Genomic DNA, 17756 nt, shown 5'->3' with positions numbered 1-17756 from the left:
ACAGGATTACCAGGCCCAGGAGGTCTAGAACGCTGGGAACCCACCAAGAAAATGTTGCTTGTGCGTTCTCATCTCGCCAAACATGCCACAGTGGGACGTCTGGTCAATGCGTTTCAATGAGAAGGGAGAACTTTTTTTTGTTGAAAAAAATAAAATCTGCGTCCGTATGAATCCATGCACACCCATTCCCAGTGGTGTACATTTAATTAAATTAAATTAAATAATGTTGTACTTGAGTGTTGAGGTAGGCCTATTTCTACCGGTACTTCACTTGAGTATTTCCAATTTCAAATACTTTTACTTCTACTTCACTACATCTCAGAGGCAAATATTGTACTTTTACACCACTACAGTTATTTGACAACTTTAGTTGGTTACTTTGGAGATTTTGATTTATTGCAAACACTAATCACTTCAGCCCTATATATATATTTCGGGTATTTGAAAGTAGCACTGTAGCAGATGCAGATGCACAAGCTGACATTGTGTCGCATGTAAATTGCCATACTTAAAAACATATTAATGTTGAATAGGTTATGGTCACAATGTGACAATGTGGTTATGGTCACAATGTGACAATGTGGTTATGGCCACAATGTGACAATGTGGTTATGGCCACAATGTGGTTATGGTCACAATGTCACAATGTGGTTATGGTCACAATGTGGTTATGGTCACAATGTCACAATGTGGTTATGGTCACAATGTGACAATGTGGTTATGGTCACAATGTGACAATGTGGTTATGGTCACAATGTCACAATGTGGTTATGGTCACAATGTGACAATGTGGTTATGGTCACAATGTGGTTATGGTCACAATGTGACAATGTGGTTATGGTCACAATGTCACAATGTGGTTATGGTCACAATGTGACAATGTGGTTATGGTCACAATGTGGTTATGGTCACAATGTGACAATGTGGTTATGGCCACAATGTGACAATGTGGTTATGGTCACAATGTGACAATGTGGTTATGGTCACAATGTGGTTATGGTCACAATGTGACAATGTGGTTATGGCCACAATGTGACAATGTGGTTATGGTCACAATGTGACAACGTGGTTATGGTCACAATGTGGTTATGGTCACAATGTGACAATGTGGTTATGGTCACAATGTGACAATGTGGTTATGGCCACAATGTGACAATGTGGTTATGGCCACAATGTGACAATGTGGTTATGGTCACAATGTGACAATGTGGTTATGGTCACAATGTGACAATGTGGTTATGGCCACAATGTGACAATGTGGTTATGGCCACAATGTGACAATGTGGTTATGGTCACAATGTGACAATGTGGTTATGGTCACAATGTCACAATGTGGTTATGGTCACAATGTGACAATGTGGTTATGGTCACAATGTGGTTATGGTCACAATGTGACAATGTGGTTATGGCCACAATGTGACAATGTGGTTATGGTCACGTGACAATGTGGTTATGGTCACAATGTGGTTATGGTCACAATGTGACAATGTGGTTATGGCCACAATGTGACAATGTGGTTATGGTCACAATGTGACAACGTGGTTATGGTCACAATGTGGTTATGGTCACAATGTGACAATGTGGTTATGGCCACAATGTGACAATGTGGTTATGGTCACAATGTGACAATGTGGTTATGGCCACAATGTGACAATGTGGTTATGGCCACAATGTGACAATGTGGTTATGGTCACAATGTGACAATGTGGTTATGGTCACAATGTGACAATGTGGTTATGGTCACAATGTGACAATGTGGTTATGGTCACAATGTGACAATGTGGTTATGGCCACAATGTGACAATGTGGTTATGGCCACAATGTGACAATGTGGTTATGGCCACAATGTGACAATGTGGTTATGGTCACAATGTGACAATGTGGTTATGGGCACAATGTGACAATGTGGTTATGGTCACAATGTGACAATGTGGTTATGGTCACAATGTGACAATGTGGTTATGGTCACAATGTGACAATGTGGTTATGGCCACAATGTGACAATGTGGTTATGGCCACAATGTGACAATGTGGTTATGGCCACAATGTGACAATGTGGTTATGGCCACAATGTGACAATGTGGTTATGGTCACAATGTGACAATGTGGTTATGGTCACAATGTGACAATGTGGTTATGGTCACAATGTGACAATGTGGTTATGGTCACAATGTGACAATGTGGTTATGGTCACAATGTGACAATGTGGTTATGGTCACAATGTGACAATGTGGTTATGGTCACAATGTGACAATGTGGTTATGGTCACAATGTGACAATGTGGTTATGGTCACAATGTGGTTATGGTCACAATGTGACAATGTGGTTATGGTCACAATGTGACAATGTGGTTATGGTCACAATGTGATAATGTGGTTATGGTCACAATGTGACAATGTGGTTATGGCCACAATGTGACAATGTGGTTATGGCCACAATGTGACAATGTGGTTATGGCCACAATGTGACAATGTGGTTATGGTCACAATGTGACAATGTGGTTATGGCCACAATGTGACAATGTGGTTATGGTCACAATGTGACAATGTGGTTATGGCCACAATGTGACAATGTGGTTATGGTCACAATGTGGTTATGGTCACAATGTGACAATGTGGTTATGGTCACAATGTGACAATGTGGTTATGGTCACAATGTGACAATGTGGTTATGGCCACAATGTGACAATGTGGTTATGGCCACAATGTGACAATGTGGTTATGGCCACAATGTGACAATGTGGTTATGGTCACAATGTGACAATGTGGTTATGGTCACAATGTGACAATGTGGTTATGGTCACAATGTGACAATGTGGTTATGGTCACAATGTGACAATGTGGTTATGGTCACAATGTGATAATGTGGTTATGGTCACAATGTGACAATGTGGTTATGGTCACAATGTGACAATGTGGTTATGGTCACAATGTGACAATGTGGTTATGGTCACAATGTGGTTATGGTCACAATGTGACAATGTGGTTATGGTCACAATGTGACAATGTGGTTATGGTCACAATGTGATAATGTGGTTATGGTCACAATGTGACAATGTGGTTATGGCCACAATGTGACAATGTGGTTATGGCCACAATGTGACAATGTGGTTATGGCCACAATGTGACAATGTGGTTATGGTCACAATGTGACAATGTGGTTATGGCCACAATGTGACAATGTGGTTATGGTCACAATGTGACAATGTGGTTATGGCCACAATGTGACAATGTGGTTATGGTCACAATGTGGTTATGGTCACAATGTGACAATGTGGTTATGGCCACAATGTGGTTATGGTCACAATGTGACAATGTGGTTATGGTCACAATGTGACAATGTGGTTATGGTCACAATGTGACAATGTGGTTATGGTCACAATGTGACAATGTGGTTATGGTCACAATGTGACAATGTGGTTATGGCTACAATGTGCTGCATCCATTTTATGATCAGTTCAATCTCCAAAGAAGGAAAACTAGAGAAAATAAACGACCTAATCATTATCAAGTCTAAATGTGTTACTGTGACCTCCGACTGAATCTAGCAGAGCAGGTATAGACATACTGTAATATACAAGTATATATATTTTAGTTCCACAATGTTCTCCACAATATTTATGATAGACAATGATGAAGAACTGCATTTTGTATTTTGTTCAAACTCCTTGTGGCTTCTACAATCCCCATGTTATGCTGTACACTATTATCTCATTTCCATGCAGGCACAACAGAAAACACATTTTATGAAATTGCAACTATTAAACTGATGGCTTGTTATCGCCGCCATTAGGCTACAACAGTGTTGTTAATTTGTTTGTTTGCAGCACATTGTGGCTGTTACTGAGTGGGCCTTAATGAACTGTGGACCTTCAAACACTCTGGCATCTAAACACGAGTTGCTCCAGTTTAATCCACGTTTTCAACCAGTTTGAAGTCATGTTTTTTGTGCAAAACTAATGCTTGGAATGGATTCAGAATCATGAAAACACCCTAGTTTCATATGTCACATGCTACTTAAAGAATGATGAAACTTGGACTTTTTTGCCTTATATAGGATGTTAAGGGTATGGTCACATATTATGCTAATAACTCAATTTCCCACGGGAGTTGAATTTAAAACTTTTAGTACATGTTATTAGACACCTTTAGAAACACATTGGTGAAGACATTTCTTGGTAACGATTTAGTTCCCAGATTTTCATAGATTTCTCTTACTACAAGGAGAAGTGGAGCATCCTATTCCTGTTAACAAAAAATGAATGAAAAAAAAAAGGCCATGGGGATAACATCAAAATCCTGCAAAGTCTGCGGCTGCACTCCTGGAAAATGCCCATAGTCGGGAATGCTACTACAGTACAGTACAAGTACAGTATGTCCCAATGGCCTTCATACTTTCAGTTACACTCCAAAAACATGCCCGGTATCATGTACTCCCCTTCTCCCCTAGCTATAAGGCAGACTGAACCTTGCCATTACGTGCACAAAACCTCACAGACCACCTCCGCCCAAGGAGCCCATGCCTGAAATGGTGAGGTAAAAAAAAAAGAAGTAAAAGGTGAAACGTACAAAGAGCAGGTTGTACAGCATTTGGAAATCCAACACCACGTGGAATTAATTAAAGATCTGTTCTCCCATAACATTCAATTTAAATCAATTTAAATCTTTGATTGCAGACTTACCCCCAAGTGTCTGCAACTGTTTTTAAACATAGCCTACGTGCTACGTCACGCGATGAGGAAATGTTGCTGTTCTGGTCCGTTTTTGTTTATTGCTTTGAAATATTGTATTATGTGTATCTCGACAAAACTGCAAATGAGGAGGACCTCAATGTCTTTTGAGAATAAATAAAGGTTTGAATGAATTCTTTCGAACGATTAGTTAGGCCTATCACACACACACACACACACACACACACACACACACACACACACACACACACACACACACACACACACACACACACACACACACACACACACACACACAGGTGAGAGTGAGTGAAATTGAAACAGGCATAAACAAAACAGGGAAATCAATAATTGTAATCCTGTCGCCAGTAATCCGTTACTCTCTGACCTCAGTGAATGGTCTAATCTTAACATCTCAACAGAACAGCGACCTCCTTACGAACAGGCAGTCAGGGCGGTGCCGGGGGAAAACAGACAGCATTGATCATTGCTGCCACCCCGGTCCGGACAGGAGGCAAAGAGCCACGATGGGTTCAGGGGCAACATGCTCTAGATGTTGACCTAAAGCTTCATGGTGCCCCATGCTGCGCTGGGGACTCTCCCGGGGATCCCTGGAGGCCCTGGGGGGGTCGGGTCCTCTGAATGTGGGTCACAGTGAGATCCCTGTGTGTGTGTGTGCGTGTGTGTGTGTGTGTGTGTGTGTGTGTGTGTGTGTGTGTGTGCGTGTGCACGTGTGCGTGTGTGTGTGTGTGTGCGTGTGTGTGTGTGTGTGTGTGTGTGTGTGTGTGTGTGTGTGCGTGAGAGAGAGAGAGTCTGCACCCAGACAGCCTTTGGGGTATAATAACGAGGAGTAGCCTACTATCTTTCAAAGCACCCAGTGAAGTGTAAAGAGGACAAACACATGCACATCATACACACTGTGAACACATGTACGCTCGCATGCACAGACTGCACACACACACACACACACACACACACAAACACACAGATATAGTCAGACAGATACCTGTCAGATATGACACAGACAGATACCTGTCCTACATAGACGCACAGAAATGTTTGCACACAAACACACCCATTGACACGCAAAAACACATACACAGTCAAAAGTGTGAATGCTGTACGCGCACGCGCGCACGCACGCACGCACGCACGCACGCACGCACGCACGCACGCACGCACGCACGCACGCACGCACGCACGCACGCACGCACGCACGCACGCACGCACGCACGCACGCACGCACGCACGCACGCACGCACACACACACACGTGTGCCCACATAATGATTTACTCTTGGGTAAACTGTGCCCGTTCCACCTGATGACAGGATCTGGCACGCTCCTCGCTGGATGATTCTAAACACATCTCTATGAAACAGACCTAAAGCTCAGTTCCCTGTTCAGTATTTCATGTCACGTCCATGAAGACAAAACCAATGTAACAGCCAAAGTGTTTCGGCTTTGCCGGCTTCTTTGGTGCCTGGCAGGCCTTGTGTCTCGCTATATATGGCTGTGTGCGTCTCACACTTGGAAAAAAGCTAAATACAATCTCATGTAGTGATCACGTTTTAAGTATGTATCATTCTAAACCTATCGTTGCCGCTGTTCCACACAACAGCCGACCGGTCGAAGAAATCACAGATTTGAGGCATTAATTAACCTCTTTGCTTTTATGACATTTCTGAGACCTATTCATGTATCTGGAAGATGCTTCTAAACTATTTTCGGTGCGCAGCGTGCTTTCACAGAAGACACTCTGGGGCTTCTATGGAATCCAAAATGACTGAAATCAGTCGTGGCGACTGAGAACTTTAATCCATGCACACTCGCATTGCTCGCAATATCTTCCTCCAGTCCTAGCCTCTCTGCATGCGTGCCCGCATGGCATGCATCCCGGTGACTGTACTTTGTACTAGGACATGAATACTGCATGCCGTTTCCTGAAGAACACAGCCGTGCATGGCTTGCCAGGGCCCTGTGGAAGCAGCAGCCTGAGTGCCACCGGTTCCTCGCGCGGTCACTGTGCCAAAGTGTCTCCTCCGCTATATAACGGAGCCTGAGTCTACACTCTGCTTGAACCCCGCTGTGCTTGTGTCTGGATGTGTGTGCGCGCGTGTGTGTGTGTGTGTGTGTGCGCCTGTGTGCGTGTGTGTATACATGCGTGCGTGCGTTCTCTCTGAGGATAAGATGATAGTCTCTTTCCTGGTAATGGCACTGCACACACACACACACAGGCCAATGCTCATGACTGCAAGGAGAATGTATTCAGTGTACCGGAAGAGTCATGATGTCTCACACTGGGCTAGGGTGGGGGAAGGGTGTGTGTGTGTGTGTGTGTGTGTGTGTGTGTGTGTGTGTGTGTGTGTGTGTGTGTGTGTGTGTGTGTGTGTGTGTGTGTGTGTGTGTGTGTGTGTGTGCGAGTGTGTGTGTGTGTGTGTGTGTGTGTGTGTGCGTGTGGGATGACCAAATACTATACTTTTTTTTTTTTTTTTTTTGCATTTCCTTGTAGTTAAAAGGTGGGGGTCCTGCTCCTTGTAGTTAAAGGTGGGGGTCCTGCTCCTTGTAGTTAAAAGGTGGGGGTCCTGCTCCTTGTAGTTAAAGGTGGGGGTCCTGCTCCTTGAATAATAATAATAATAATCCAGGCAGTGCACAGACAATGGCTCAGGTCATTCAATATACAGCCACACATGGCTTATTGTCAAACAGAGAGCACATGCACACGCACTGCACACGCATGCACACACTCAGATATATACACACACGTACGCAGAGATACAGTACACATGTACACAGAGAGGCGTACATGCATGCACAGGTGCGCACATAGCATGCACTCACAGAACACACACACGCACGCACGCACGCACACACACACACACACACGCACAGAGAACATGCATCCTTTGCAGAACTTGACATATGGTGCGCACAATTTCCCTCTCAATTTCAGATCCAACTCTCCCAGCGATGTCCTCATGCGTGTGCAGGCAAATTGCCCCCCCAACCCCCCCCCATCCTGCTCGTCCCCCCACTCCCTCCCCCCTCCTCTCCTCTCGTCTCATCCCTGTCCCTTCCTTCCTTCCTTCCTTCATCCCTTCCCCTCCCTCCCCAATTCGCTGGCTCTTCTCCGTGTATATTCCTCCTGAAAGTCATCTGCTCCGCTAAGCAGTAAGCAATGTCGCGGGCCGCTCGCACAAACCAGAATATACAAATGATTTGTGGCACCGGCGGCCCACTGGCGCCAGCCTACATGTGTGTGTGTGTGTGTGTGGGGGGGGGGGGGGGGGGCTTCAGAAGGGAACAGAAGGGGACAGGGGGGGACAGGGGGGGAATGTCACTTTCACCTTGTGTTTCTCTACCAAGACCAATGATGGTCATTTCTCCCCATTTTCACAGCAAATTTGTTTCTGAGCGAAAGAAGAACGTGTGTGAGAGAGAGAGAGAGAGAGAGAGAGAGAGAGAGAGAGAGAGAGAGAGAGAGAGAGAGAGAGAGAGAGAGAGAGAGAGAGAGAGAGAGAGAGAGCATGCTCTGCAGAGAGGATATAGAGAGATGGTGCAAACAAGACAGAAGGAGGGAATGGGGGGAGGGGTTGGAAGGTGGGGAAAGGGTGAGGGTGGAGGAGAGAGGTGGAGTGTGAGTGTGTGTGTGTGAGTGTGTGTGGTGGGAGGCGGGGCGCAGAGAGAGAGAGAGAGAGAGAGAGAGAGAGAGAGCGCATCTGCACGGTGACCTTTTTCTGATCCAATCTCACTGATGAATCCTAATGAAGGATTTAATAAAATCACAGTTTACAATCTGTCTCTGCATCAAAGCGTGCAATCCAATTCAAAACACAGGGCCCCATCTACATTTCCAATATCGTCGCGAAGCCATCAACCAACCCCCGCCGCCCAGCGCCGTTACACACCCCCCACCCAACTCCCCCGACCGACCCCCGGAAAGATAGGTGCGTACTTGCATATGTGTGAGTGTGTGTGCACGAGAGTGAGTGAGAGAGAGAGAGAGAGATGGTCCAAAATAAATTGGCCAGGCTGCTCGCTGAGCGGCTGGCCCATTTGTTCCAGCTGCAGCTTAATGTCACAACTCGTCATATTCATTTGGCCTCCTAATGAGCCTAAAGTCAACAAGGTGCAGCGCGCAGAGACGGCCAGAATTACCAGCGCTTCTGGTCCACTCTAAATAAACAGATACAGAGAGAGAGAGAGAGAGAGAGAGAGAGATAGAGAGACATGGATGCATATGACAACAAGACACACCCAACCGGACCGGCAAAATGTATGCATGAAGATGGCCGTGTCCAACGACTGCACTGCACTGCACTGTATGGTATGGTATGCCACAAGTTTACACATAAAGCGCACAAGCTCGGTACAACAACGCCAAATTATGAGTTTGCTTAACTCTGCGTTTGTACAACATTTTATATGTAACCAAAATCAGAGTCATAATGAGGTCCATTTGGTTACATTTTGTACACTCTTTGAGTTATAAATGGATAAACAAACACTGTTTTGTTTTTGTTTTGTTTTTAAATGTGAGTTAAATGAACACTCCGGGTTTGATGGCGCATGCATGAGTATTGGTAAATGGTGCATTTATATAGCGCCTTTATCCAAGGCGCTTTACATAGATTGTGCATTACATTCACCCATTCACACACACATTCACACACCAATGCCTGAGGAAACCATGCAGGGCACCAACCAGCACATCGGGAGCAATTAGGGGTTCGGTGTCTTGCTCAAGGACACTTCGACACTAACTCTGGGGGAGCCCGGGTTCAAACTGGCAACCTTGCGGTTACCATCCAGCCACTCTACCCCTGAGCCGCCACCGCCCCTAGTATTACATTATGTTACGTTATCAGTATAAGCCAAGACGGCAACGACCTTGGACATGACATTCTCCAGACAGAGTCCCGATGAGTCAAATGAAGAGAAGTGAAGACAAACAGACACACACACACACAATGTGAAAGCACCAAAGAGGCTCGACGGTGGGTCACAGGCTGTAAATACTTAGCAACAGGGACATCTGCTGGTAGAAGGTTGCAAATACTGGCTGAACTTTAACCTGCCACATTTAATACACTGGGACACACACAAAGGGAGGAGAAATAAACCGCATACAAAACAGGCAGCATTTCCATACAAATGACACAACACAACACAGCACAGCACACACACACACACACACACACACACACACACACACACACACACACACACACACACACACACACACACACACACACACACACACACACACACACACACACACACACACACACACACACACACACACACACACACACACACACACACACACACACACACACTATATAAAACTGAGTGATCTATACAATCTCTGGACTCCTGTGTAGAAAACAGGGGTGGAGTAAAAAAAACCCTATTCACGTATAATTCTTATCTTCTACAATCCTGAACCGATTAACTTCCAACTTTTATGTCTTCAAAGGAGTGCAGTATCTACCCCGGATTTGAACCCGGTTTCCTGCTGAACTGCTGACATTTTTACCACATTGAGCTAATAGAGCCGGACTGCTCACAGTGTTGTTTTTGTCGACGAAAAATGTTCGTCGACTACCTTTTTTTCACTGACGAAAACTAAATGGAAACTACATTGCTGCTATTATGACTAAAACTAAATGGAAACTACATTGCTGCTATTATGACTAAAACTAAATGGAAACTACATTGCTGCTATTATGACTAAAACTAAATGGAAACTACATTGCTGCTATTATGACTAAAACTAAATGGAAACTACATTGCTGCTATTATGACTAAAACTAAATGGAAACTACATTGCTGCTATTATGACTAAAACTAAATGGAAACTACATTGCTGCTATTATGACTAAAACTAAATGGAAACTACATTGCTGCTATTATGACTAAAACTAAATGGAAACTACATTGCTGCTATTATGACTAAAACTAAATGGAAACTACATTGCTGCTATTATGACTAAAACTAAATGGAAACTACATTGCTGCTATTATGACTAAAACTAAATGGAAACTACATTGCTGCTATTATGACTAAAACTAAGCTAAATGTATTGACAATTTCGTCAACAGATAGAAATAAGACGGAAGGAAGGGTGGCCGAACGGTTTGCGGAGCGGTCTTGATACCGGAAGGTCGCCAGTTCGAATCCCCGGACCGGCACGTTAGAATTACCACCGCTGAAGTGCCCTTGAGCAAGGCATTAAACCCCTACCATGAAATGTTCTATGAGCAGGGTGTGGCTGTAAACAAGCATCTCGAGCTTAGTCCACTTCCCTGGGTAAACAAAGAACTTTGCTAGTGGACAAGAGATCCAGTATAAGCCATTTTACACTTGGTTGTGTAAAAGTGTAACATTATGCCATTACGACGGCCCGCCAAAATACATTTTAGTCGACTAAATGAACTGTAGATTTAGTCAACTAAAATCTTATGACGTTTAGTCGACTAAAACCAGACTAACACTAAAACAACAAGTTTCATTCCAAAGACTAAGACTAAACAAAAATAGAAATGTTCTGCCAAAAACAAACAACACTGCTTGCTCAGGGGATACAATGAATCTTGACCATCAGGTCAGACTTTGTGTCAGGTGTGAAGAGATGGGAGTCAAAATGCAACCACCCCAAATGTATAAGTTATATTGTAGTAACATCCATTGGACAAAATTATATTTAATTCATTACAAAGTGAGGTTTTAAGTTTGTGTGTGTGTGTGTGTGTGTGTGTGTGTGTGTGTGTGTGTGTGTGTGTGTGTGTGTGTGTGTGTGTGTGTGTGTGTGTGTGTGTGTGTGTGTGTGTGTGTGTGTGTGTATACATTATTGCACTCAATCAGTTTATACAACTTTTTTCAAATTTAAAAACGACATAAAGTTTACTCCTTTTGCCGCACCGCCATCATTAGCATACATCGGACGGGACTCGAACCGATTTCGAATTGAGAATCGAAGGAGTTTAAGTATCTCGGGGTTTGTTCACGAGTGAGGGGAGGACGGAAAAGGAGATCAGCCGGAGAATCGGAGCGGCAGGGGCGCTCTCCGTCTACCGAGCAATCTTCGTTCCTACTCTCACCTATATGGTCATGAAGTGTGGGGTCATGACCGAAAGAATAAGGTCGCGAATACAAGCGGCCGAAATGAGTTTTCTTTGACGGGTGGCAGGCATCTCCGTTAGAGATAGGGTGAGAAGTTCAGTCACACAGGAGATACTTGGAGTAGAGCTGCTGCTCCTTCGCCTGGAAAGGAGCCAGCTTAGGTGGTTCGGGCATCTGGTTAGGATGCCTATCGGGCATCTCCCTAGGGAGGTCCTCGATGCACATCCCACTGGGAGGAGACCCCGGGGCAGGCCAAGGCACAGTTGGAAACACATCGACTCACTGGCCTTGGAACGTCTCAGGGATCCCCCAGGAGGAAGTTACTAATGTTGCTCTGGAGAGGGAAGTCTAGAGCTCTCTGGTAGAGCTGTTGCCCCCGCGACCCGACTACGGATAAGCGGTTGAAGATGGATGGATGGATCGTGCGATATCGAAATATTCACACTCCTAGTATATTTATATACAAACAAGTTGCAATACAAAATGTTTATGCAATTACGTGCTGTGTATTTAATACAGTAATTGTAATAATCATATTTACTTACTTATACTTGTGTATGTGTGTACATACACGCGCGCAATCGCGCATGCATGTGTTGATGCATTGACCTGACATGCATTGTAACTTGTAAGTTCAAGAATAACAGAACTTGTAACACAACGAGTACAATGTGTACTTAGGTACGGCACTTAAGTAAATGTACTTAGTTACTCTCCACCACTGACACTCCGTAATATGCGATGTGAGGTTCCGCAGAGGAGCAAGAGTGGATCCATTGATTGCACATGAGCTCTGCGGTGTCTATTCTACGCTGCAGCCCTATACATGTGAGCAGCTGTAATTTCTCCCTGATTAGACTTCAGATTGTAATTACCTCCACCCGCCACCCGTATATACGTGACTTTAAAGGGACTGCTTGTGCCAGAAAAGCAATCTACATGCAACGCCGCCATAAGCGTGTATATGCGGCGTAAATGTGAATGTTTAGGTGCGGGATGTGCACTGCATTTTTGAGTGTGTGTGTGTGTGTGTGTGCGTGCGTGCGTGCGTGCGTGCGTGCGTGCGTGCGTGCGTGCGTGCGTGTGCGTGCGTCTCCAGAAGGCCTGAGCTGATCAGAGTGTGGAGGGACAGCTGTGCTACAAATCAGAAGCCATTTACTGGTGACAGACTCATTACAGCCTGCTCATCTAATAAAACACAATGCACATGGTCAAATACCATTCACTCCACACACACTCGTAATGCAGTCTACTGGGCATACACACACACAACTCTCTTGGTAAACTAAACCGAGTGTGTCAATTGGAATGAGTCGAGAACGTGGCTTTGTGTGTGCGCTCGTGCGTGCGTGCGTGCGTGTGTGTGTGTGGAGGAGGGGATAACCACTCGTAACGATGCGTATTTGCTAAAAGCAGAGTCGCAGTAAACACTCTCACACCTCTACTCACGGGTAGTTTTATGATAAGTGCACACATACGCGTGCACACACACGCGTGCACACACACACACACACACACACACACACACACACACACACACACACACACACACACACACACACACACACACACACACACACACACACACACACACACACACACACACACACACACACACGTTCTTTGTCCACACAACATGGTTGGTTGAAACACACATATTCATGCAATATACACAGGCTGAACAGTATGGTACCTTTTTTGTTTTTTTTTATCTCAGGCCTAGGCGGCTAACAGATGGCCGCCCCACCTAGAGCCAGGTCCTGCTGCAGGTTTCTTCCCGTTGCCAAGTGCTTACTCATGGGGGAACTGTTGGGACTCTGTAGCATATGGTCTTGACCTGCTCTATATGTCGTGCCGTAAAGAGACACTGACTTGAGATGACAGATATATGCCAGTGTATACAAACTAAATCCTAGAAAGGAGGCACATAGTCAGATGCAATGTTTTCTTGTGTGAATATCGTTTTCTGAAAAAGCTATGTTTCTATGTCAGTCGTTCTTCGATTTTTCAAAAATAGCAGACCTACAAGCTCGTAGCGCGCCACTCGGTGGCGCGCTATGAGCTTGTAGATCTGCTATTTTTCAATAGCTAAAGCATAACATAATGCTAACACCAAAAGGGGTTCGCGCCCAGAATGGGTTAAATCAAAATTACATCGCTTTCCATCGTTATCCGTCATTGTCTCAGAGAAATTCCACCCTTTCACATTGTATTATAGAGCGCCCAGGAGGCTGGTTTTTCCTATTATTCCTACACATTATGCCCAAACTTCATGCAAATCGTTCACATGTCATGTATAGTCATGTGATCAAGACGGACCTGTCCGATGCTTTCATAGTATATCCCGGTCCGCTAATTCCGAACGTTGCTGCCCCACCTACTACCTGACCTGGTATAGAGACATGTGCTGGCGGAGCACTTTTTTCTAGTTAATACTCCATTGTGCGTCAAGCTTAGCGCTGATGATTCGCAGCTCCACCCACCACAGTCAGGCTGGGCTATTGCCCTGAGAGAATGCCTACAGGACATTCAATATTGGATGCACACAATTTTGTACAATTGAGCACAAGAATGCACTGGGCAGAGAGCAGCAGACACCGGACAACACCTGGACATCTCCACAGCTTGCCCATTTGGCCTCATGGCCGGGCTCGCTAGAGGGAAAGGTCATGGGGTCACCACAATCAATAGGTTTTCCTCCTCGTGGGAGCTGGAATGTGCACAGTAAATTTCATGTAAATTCGCCCATTACTTTTCAGAACATGAAAGACAAACAGATGGCAGTGAAAACATAATCTCCTTGGCAGAGGTAAAATGACTGAGATTCTATTGTTTGGAACAGCTTACTAAATGTCATTGCCCAGAGCCTGGATCAGTTATCCATGAGCCAGAAAACTTGAGGCCATATGACAAACTAAACACGTCAGCTCGGTATTGAACTCTATAGCTTCCTCTAATAATGTAGTATTATATCCAAAAGCAAGCCCTGTCTGTCCTTCTCAGACTTGGAAGAGGCCTATCAATAACCCCCTGACTAAACTACTAGAAATTCTATCTGTTTAGGTGAAATTCAGGGTTCCATCTCCCATCTAGAACTTGTATAAATTACTGTGGCTAGTTAGTTAGTTAGTTAGTTAGTTAGTGTGAGAGTGTGGTCTAGCACCAACACCAACTCGGGACTCCTGGATCGCTGCCCTCCACACTCTCCTATCCAACATCAGGTTCCTGAGCTCTACAGTGTTGTTAGCCAAGCTGTCAAGCTGCAGTGCGTCCATGTAGGTGGTGCACTTCCACCCCCTCCTGGGTGCCTGACGCAGTGCCCTGCCAGCCTCATCCTTCTCTCTCTCTCTCTCACTGTGGAAAAACTGTAGTCCAGAACTTATATCCCATTCCCAATTGCATGACTCCATTTTAGGATTCAATTCAAAGCTCTGCATGGTCTCACCCCTGGTTATATTTCAGAACTTCTGACCCCCAGCAGCACTGTGACAGCCTTCAGGTCAGCCCACCAAGCACTGTTTGACATCCCACAGTCTCAGCTGAAAAAGTCTTGAAATAGGGCTTTTTACTTGGCAGAGGCAAGAATGTGGAACACATTAAAACCCTCTGTGTAAATTTAACTCTGAGGGTGTAAATATACGGGTCCATTTGATTAAATGTGTACACTCTCAGAGTTACAGTGCCTGAAAACATAAGATCAGCTGATTCTGTTGGGTCTTTTAAGAGCGCTCTTAAACACATTCCTACTCTGTCTTGTATAATATATTGATTGATCGACCTTCATGCCTTAGTATTTGTGTAGCTGGCCACACTCCTGACCGTGTGTGTGTGTGTGTGTGTGTGTGTGTGTGTGTGTGTGTGTGTGTGTGTGTGTGTGTGCGTGTGCGCATGTGCACTGTATGTACAGTAGGCTTACATCTTTTATGTCTTATTCTCTTACTGCTCACACACACACACACACACACACACACACACACACACACACACACACACACACACACACACACACACACACACACACACACACACACACACACACACACACACACACGGGTGCGCAACACACACACACACACACACACACACACACACACACACAATGTACAGAAAGGCTTATTTATTTCTTACCTTTTTCGGAGAATTCACAGCCGTCCATGGCCTGGTGACGGTCCAGGTATATGAGTGGAGCTTGATATGACCTTTTGACCTTGAGGTGAAGGACTGGGCTACACATTACACCATGTGCCTGAAGAAAACATGCATGTGCACAAAACCCAGGTCAGCATTCTTTTGTCTGGCATGTAATGGAGCAATAGAATTTACAATTTATTTGTTGACATACGTTTGCTGAAAAGTTGTGATTAATGAGTTGTGTCAAATGTCAAATCTAAAAGCTACTAAGGCCGGCTAATTTGTTTTCCATTCATTTTCCCATGGCAAAAATAAATAAATACAAAGGAAATCATGTGGACATCAGATAAAGTCTCTCTCTGCATCCAAAATAATCATTGAATAAAAACAAACTTAAAGCAACTCTTTCATCTTATTCTGGATAAATAACATATCAGAAACTTACCTTTTCAGTAAACAAACAGAAGAAAATCTTAAATTGTAAAGTTACAAACTAATCTTCTAACTTTTCAGAACTTTCTCAAAGTTATCTCACTTCCGTGTTCACTCTATAAAAGTTTAGGCTAACTCTTTGACTTTCAACGTCCAACGCTGATGACAGAGCGACAAAAGGAAAAGTTAGTCTATTCTGAAAGAATGCTGCAGGGGTGGTTTTTGTTGCTACTTAAGCATTCAGGAAGAGGGAAAAAAGTCACAATGCTATCCTTTCAGGGGTAAGAGGGAGAGCAAAACAAGGGGGTCACGCAACCCAAAATATGGCTGGGGGGGCTTCAGCTCTGCCGGGAATAATGATCTTATTATCATAAGATCATTATTATTAACATTATTAAACATTAACATAAGATTATTATCATAAGTTCTAAAAAGACTAAGTTCTAAAAAAATCTTTATTTATTTTTTCTGTTTCCTTTGTATTTTGTTTATTTTCTTTGTATTCATTTAGTATTTTGTTACTTTTCTTAAAAAAGCTTCGGCTTCAGCCTAGACCTTTTCGGTGCTACCCCTTTGTAAAAAACTTAAATGCAAATGATGAAACTTAACATGTAAATGTAAAGCACCGAAATAAACTATTCATTCATTCATATTCATTCATTCTCATTCATTCATTCATTCATTCATTCATTCATTCATTCATTCATTCATTCATAACTCTTCCAGTTGGAACATAGGCAACAAACTTTAAACACAAGTTAAACTAAACTAAACTAAACCTTTTATTCACGACTATATCACTTCAAAGCAAAATATATGACAGCATAATGGGGCATACCTAGGAATAGGATTCTGTGAAAGTATTGCCACGTACCAGCTAATGACACAGGGTAAATTATTGTAAAGAAGTTCAACGTGTCATATTAAATTGTACACAACTAAACAGCCATGGCAGTCTGGAAGGATAAAAAGTTCAAAGAAACTTTAGACTTGAGCTAACTATTGTGGCCGCCCCAGGCGGTTCCAACAGTCCCTGTGCTTTAAGACACAGTTCCCTATTGTCTCGTCTCATGACTGTATGTGTGTGTCTCCTCTCTGCCTGTTAGGTTCACACCCCTAGAAGCTGCCCATACCAAAAGGGACGGCACAGAACTAGTAGTCACAAGACTCCCGTGGCAGAAAGGGGGAAGTTTGAGATAGTTTTGTAGAAGTTGTAACTGTCATCGTGGGCAACCACAACAAATACCAATACTTGACTGAGAGTTGACTAATTCCTGTGCACTCCATAAAATAGGCATTGAGCACAAAGCACTTTACTTACAAGTGTTAAATATACTTCTGATTAGAGAGAGAGAGAGAGAGAGAGAGAGAGGTCATC

Source organism: Electrona antarctica, assembly GCF_951216825.1.
Source record: "Electrona antarctica genome assembly, chromosome: 2".
NCBI classification, from domain to species: domain Eukaryota; kingdom Metazoa; phylum Chordata; class Actinopteri; order Myctophiformes; family Myctophidae; genus Electrona; species Electrona antarctica.
This window is presented reverse-complemented; position numbering follows the sequence as displayed.